This window comes from Carlito syrichta, unplaced genomic scaffold, assembly GCF_000164805.1.
Source record: "Carlito syrichta isolate Samal-C Ts95f unplaced genomic scaffold, Tarsius_syrichta-2.0.1 Scaffold301854, whole genome shotgun sequence".
NCBI classification, from domain to species: domain Eukaryota; kingdom Metazoa; phylum Chordata; class Mammalia; order Primates; family Tarsiidae; genus Carlito; species Carlito syrichta.
This window is the reverse complement of record NW_007245950.1, coordinates 38,858-45,401: the sequence shown is the minus strand read 5'-3', so window position 1 is coordinate 45,401 and position 6,544 is coordinate 38,858.

Below are 6,544 nucleotides of genomic sequence, written 5' to 3'. Positions count from 1 at the left end.
ATTAATCAAAAAATCAGCCGGGCGTGGTAGCGCATGACTGTAATTCTGGCTACTTGGAAGGCTGAGGAGGAAGGATCGCCGGAGCCCAGCAGGTCGAGGCTGCAGTGGCCAGAAGCGGCCACTGCACTCCAGACTGGGCAATAGAGTGAGACACCAACTCAAAAAAAAAGAGAAGCCTGGATCTGTGGTGTAGTAAAAGGAGGCTGGGCTTTGAAAACAAAGTGAAGAGCTTATGTCTGAGAATACGTGATTAAATGTCTCAGCACACCTAGTTTACAAATCAGTAACAGGGCTTTCGATTTTTTTGTTTTTAATTTCAACGACAGTGTTTATTTGTGGCAGGCATTGTTCTAATGCTTCATAAATAACACAATCTACACAGAAGACCTGTAATTACCCCTAGTTTACAGAAGAAGAGAGGTGAAGAGGGGTGAAGTAATTGGTCCGTGGTCACACCATTAGTAAGTAGAAGCCCCGAGATTTAAACACAGTCTGTTTCATTTAGGCCTGGTTCATACAGAATGGCCTAGTGGACACTGAAGACTCAGAAAGGGAGGGGGGCGGGGGTTGGGGCGGGAGGAGATGAAAAATCCCCTGTCAGGCACAATGTGCGCAGGTGGGGCTGGAGGGTACACTTAAAGCCCAGACTTCTTCGCCACTAGATAATGTTTCTATGTAACCAAAAATCATTTGCATCTCCTGAAGCCAATGAAATTTTAAAAAGAAAGAGAAAAAACATTGCACAATAAAGGAACCTGTGCTTGAGTGTGAAAAAGACCATGACTCAGATCGGTGGAAGACATTCTTCATACTGACCATTGGGGAAAGATGCTTCCTGGAACTGGTGTGTAGACCTTGAGGGAAGGATTGGGTCTCTCTTCCTCCTCCACCTTGGACAGGATAACCTAATAGTCGTAATATAATGTCAATAAGGCAGCTGTGGTTGAACTATAGAAGAATCTCATGTTCAGTTCAACTTTCAGCATCAAAAGTTCAAATTACAGGCCAGGCATGGTTCAGCCTGTAATCCCAGCATTTTGGGAGGCAGAGGCGAGAGGAGTGCCTGAGCCCGCAGGTTCGAGACCCGCCTGGGCAACTTGGCGAGACCTCATCTCTACAATACATAAAAAATTAGCCGGGCGTGGTAGCGCATGCCTGTAGTTCCCACTACTTGGAAGGCTCAGGCAGAAGGTCGCCAGAGCCCAGCAGGTCGAGGTTGTGGTGACAGGGAGCGGCCACTGCACTCCAGTCTGGACGACAGAGTGAGACTCCAACTCAAAAAAAAAAAAGGAAAAAAAGTTCAAATTACAGAGCACTATCTCCAATGAACTTGAAAACAAAGAATTGAGATTTTCTGCCTTAGAAACTCTACAGAAGTTCTTTATGCACTTTTTTGGGGGGAAGGGGGTTGGGTTCTCATTCTGTTACCCAGGCGGGAGTGCAGTGACATGATCCTGGCTCACCACAGTCTCATCCTCCTGGGTGCCTTAGACTCCTGTATAGCTGGTACTATAGGTGTACACCAACACACCTTGCTTTTTTTTTTTTTTTTTTTTTTGAGTTGAAGTCTCACTCTGTCACTCAGGCTGGAGGGCAGTGGCATGCTCCCGGCCGCCACAGCCTCGACCTGCTGGGCTCTGGCGATCCTTCCACCTCAGCCTTCCAAGTAGCTGAAGCCACAGGCACACACCACCACGCCTAGCTAATTTTTTAATTTATTGTAGACAGGGGGGTTCTCACCAAGTTGCCAGGGCTGGCCTCGAACCCATAGGCTCAGGCAGTCCTCTCACCCTGGCCTCCCAATGTGCTGGGATTATAGGCATGAGCCACCATGCCCAGTCTACCTGGCTAATTTTTTAGTTTTTTGTGGCGTAGAGATCACGCTCTTTGTCCAGGCTGGCCTCAAACTCCTGACTCAAACAATCCTTCCACAACAGTTTCCTAAAGTGTTAGTATTACAGGCATGAGCCACTGTGCCCAGACTTTTATACACTTTTAGGTTGAAATAATTACTTTGAAATAAAGTAGCCAGCCGGGCTCGGTGGTTCAGCCTGTAATCCCAGCACTTTGGGAGGCCAAGGTGAGTGGATTGCCTGAGCTCGCAGGTTTGAGACCCACTCAGGCAACTTGGTGAGACCTCATCTCTATAATAAATCAAAAATTAGCTGGGCATGGTAGTGCACCCCTGTAGTTCCAGCTACTTGGAAGACTGAGGTGGAAGGATCGCCAGAGCCCAGTGGGTCAAGGCCGTGGTGGCTGGGAGCATGCCACAGCATGACAGTCTGGGCGACAGAGTGAGACTCCAACTCCAAAAATAAAATAAAGTAGCCATAGATTTTGAAAAAAATAGTGACCTGATTATAATTGGAATCTCACCATGGCATACACTGAGGCTACAAGTCTTTTAAGAAAGCACATACAATTTAAACTAGTCTGTTAGACAAAACATACAGAGGGTGCCAAAAAATACATACACATTTTCACAAAGGAAAAAAACTATCAAAATTGTAGATGAACACAAGTTATTTTGACATCTGCAGTTAAAAGACACGCTCAAAGTAGTTACCATCAGCAACCAGACACTTATTTTTTTTTTTTTGAGTTGGAGTCTCACTCTGTCGCCCAGAGTTTTGAGTTGAAGTCTCACTCCTGGCCACCGCAGCCTCGACCTCCTGGGCTCTGGCGATCCTTCTGCCTCAGCCTTCCGAGTAGCCGGAATTACAGGCATGCGCTACCACGCCCAGCTGATTTTTTGATTTATTGTAGAGATGAGGTCTCGCTGCCCAGGTGGGTCTCGAACCTGCGGGCTCAGGCAGTCCACTCACCTCAGCTTCCCAAAGGCGCGGGATTACAGGCTGAGCCACCGAGCCCGGACGCTTCTGATTACAGTGCGCTAAGTAATACACAGATAACATCTCTTAAAATGTGTACACATTTTTTTTGGCACCCCCGGGTATGTACATGCATGAATTAGGGAACTCATGGAGGAAGCATGCTTTGTTCCTTGTTTCTGGTCCCTGTGCTCTCCTCTCCTGCAACACACTTTTTATGCTGCTACACACTGAGGCTCAGGCTGGACATGAGCTCTGGACAAGATCAGTGTATGGCCAGAGAGAAAATTGCTTACGGGAAAGACACTTTGGGAAAATTACTTGAATGCTTAGTCACTGGTCAGTAGATGCAACTTCTGGCCCTTCTTAGCTAGCACTGCCCAGGCTCTGGTTTGCACATGTGATCTCTAACAGTAGTAATACATTTTGGTTTATCATTTGTTTAATCTTCACAGGGTATTTGAAAAGCAGGGTGTTGAAAATGAAGTTCATAAAAATTAGTTGTCTGCATTTCACTTTCAGTGATTTGCTTCCTGGGAGCACTTTAAAAAATGTATCTGTTTCTCCTCCAAGGGTCTCTTCCATGTTAATCTTCATGAAACAAATTCCTCAGGCTCTGCTGTTGTTTTGACACTTCATTTCAGGGCATATCACACTGCTACCTATGCTAGTTGCATATTTGCACTGGGGTTGTGAAATATATTTTTTACAAGCAAAGAACACATTTGTGGGCCTTTACACTTAATTGGTTAGAACCAGCTGGCACTTAGCTATGAAAAGTGAATCATTCAAAGGCATGTGAGATGTCATAATTTTCTGTTGGGTACTTCTTCAAGATGCCTGACCCAGATTTGCTGTAGTCAAAAGAAAGGAAGCCAAGGTCTTCTGCATCCGAAATGCCCAGCATGCAAACAGTGTGTTTCATGGAGAGAGGAAAAACAGGAGGGTCCATTCATTCAGGGTATATTTATTTTCTTTGGAAAAATAACACATTAGACTTTAAGGGGCAGAAGGGTGCAAATACAAAGAAAAATAATGACTTGTGACCAAGAAACTCAGTATCAGGGTCAGAAGCAACCACCAGAAAGAAGGGACAAGAATGCAAGTATATTAATGTTAAGTGTAACTACTATGTGCTAAATGTTTAACTTCACAGCAAGAAATTTATAGGGTAGATTATATTATCCTTGTTGACCAGGGCCATGGGAGTCACAGAAATTAATGCAGTTACTAAGGTGTAGTATTGGAATTCAAAGTCAGGTCTCCTAGTTTTGCATTCCATGCCTTTTCCACTATATTCTACACGCCAGTTATTAGTGTGAGTAGGGGAAAGTCTCCCTTACCTTGTGTGACTCAGTACCTGTATTTTGGCTTATAGTAATCCCTCACGTTTTTCTGATTGGCCAGTGAGACTTGAGAAATGCCCTGAGACTATGAATGTATGGTTACTTGCCATGTATGCTCTAAGAATGTCATCCCACTTAGCTGAGTCTGTATAACACAGAATAAAGTAAAATCATATTACTTCATACTAAGTGTAATGAGGGAGACTATTAAACAAGCAGTTACAAAATAAAAAATATTAAATACAAATTCCATTGGGATACAGCATGGACATCTTACATAGGCTAAGGAGATGAGGGAAGGCTTCTCAGAGGAAATGACATTGAGACGGAGCTTTGAAGGATGAATGCAAGTTAGCCTGAGAAAAAGGAGTAAAGTTTTCCATGTAAAAGGAAAAGCATGACAATTTAAAATGTTAAAAGTTTTCATCAGAAACAGCAAACAAATGTAAAAAATAAAAGAAAAAGAAAAACAGCAAACGGTACACTAAGTAGTCAGCCCTTAGTCATACTCCCATAAAAGGGACGTGACAATGTTGTTTTCTTTTCCAGTTGTATTTCACATTGTACCAGCGATCCTAAAATGAAATAAGACATAAAACTATCCCTTTCTGCAAATTATCATCAAGAACATCAACGTGTGTATCAACGTAGAAACACCTCCTAGACATATTAAGTGAAAAAGCATGTTGTTGGCTGGGCTCGGTGGCTCAGCCTGTAATCCCAGCACTTTGGGAGGCTGAGAAGAGAGGATTGCCTGAGCCCGCGGGTTCGAGACCCACCTGGGCAACTTGGCGAGTCCTCGTCTCTACAATAAATCAAAAATTAGCCAGGCGTGGTAGCAAGTGCCTGTAGTTCCGGCTACTTGAAGGCTGAGGCGGAAGGATCGCCAGAGCCCAGCAGGTCGAGGCTGGGGTGGTCGTGCTATTGCACTCCAGCCTAGGCAATGGAATGCGACTCCAACTCGGAAAAAAAAAAAAGAAAAGCATATTGTCTGTGTCTATCGGTGGCTATATATTAACACGAATTTTACAATGGGTATACTGTGGGTGTCAAGCCCCTTTTGTCATGCTTTCCTATACTATAGAGTCTGAAAAGCTCAGAGCTGTTTCCTAGACTCCTTTAGAGCTAAGATTGCAAACAAAGCTAAAATTCCTCTTACCCGATGTGCTCATGTGAGACTTTGATTCAGAACTGAACTACGTGGGGAGAGACACGACTGAGGCATCTCAAGTGCAGGTGTGGACATGGTCAGGGAGGTATGGTTTCAGAGCTGGTATGAAGGTGGACGGAGGCCTTTTGGCCTGGCAGGTCCTGCCAGAGAAGCAGCAGTTGCACCTCGTGAGTTCACTTCTGCGGTATGGGAGTGAGAGTTAGTTGTTCCTAGAATTCAGCTTTGACTGAATATCTTCAGCCTTTTAAAAAATTAATTAATTTTAAGGATGTGGGGTATAATTCTTCACCCTTTTCAATTATTCTATGAGCTATCTATACTGCTTAATCAATTCTCTCTGCTTAGACTAGCTATAGGAGATTCTGTTGTCTGAAAATATTGCAGGAAGCAGATCTTCAAGGAAATGGTATCTTGGACTACTTCTCTAGCCTAGCTGGGTTTCAAGGCAGCGAGGAGCTAGTTACTGTTAGAGGAAGGAAGACAGAATTGTACCTGACACCCATGGCTGGGACATGGGTTAGATTACCCCCTGCTGTGAAATTTGCCCATCTCAATAAATCCAGCTTAATCTAAAACTATGTTTTTCCTCCCCAGTCTAGAATCCTCAGATGCTTTCTGACACATATTCTTTAAGATTTTTCTGGTATGTTAAGAAATTCTTGCAGTTCTGTTAATACATAAGCTTTCTTTTCTGGGGTTTTGACTTAAGAATGATTTCCTAGGGAAATTAGAGGATTTCACCTTGTCATAGATCAGAGGCAGTAAGAGGTGATAGGAGTGGTAGACGAAGAGAAATGGAATTGTTTTTGGAAGAGAACTACCTGAGGTTTGGTCATTATAAGAAATTCAGGAAAATCAGGTTGGGTGCAGTGACTCACACCTGTAATACCAGCACTCTGGGTGGTTTGAGGCAGGAGGATGATTTAAGGTCACGACTTTGAAACCAGCCTAGGCAACTAAGTGAGACTTCGTCTCTATAAAAAAATTAAAAAGAAAAAAAAAAAAAAGGCCAGGTGCAATGTCTGGTGCCTGTAATCCCAGCTACTTGGCTGAAGTGGGAACATGGCTTGAGCAGAGGAGTTCAATGTTACAGTGAGCTGTGATTGTGTCACTCCACTCCAGACTGGGCAGCAGAAGGCCCTGACTCAAAACAAAAAGGTAGGGGAGGAAGGAGAATGGAAGGGTGAGGGGGGGAG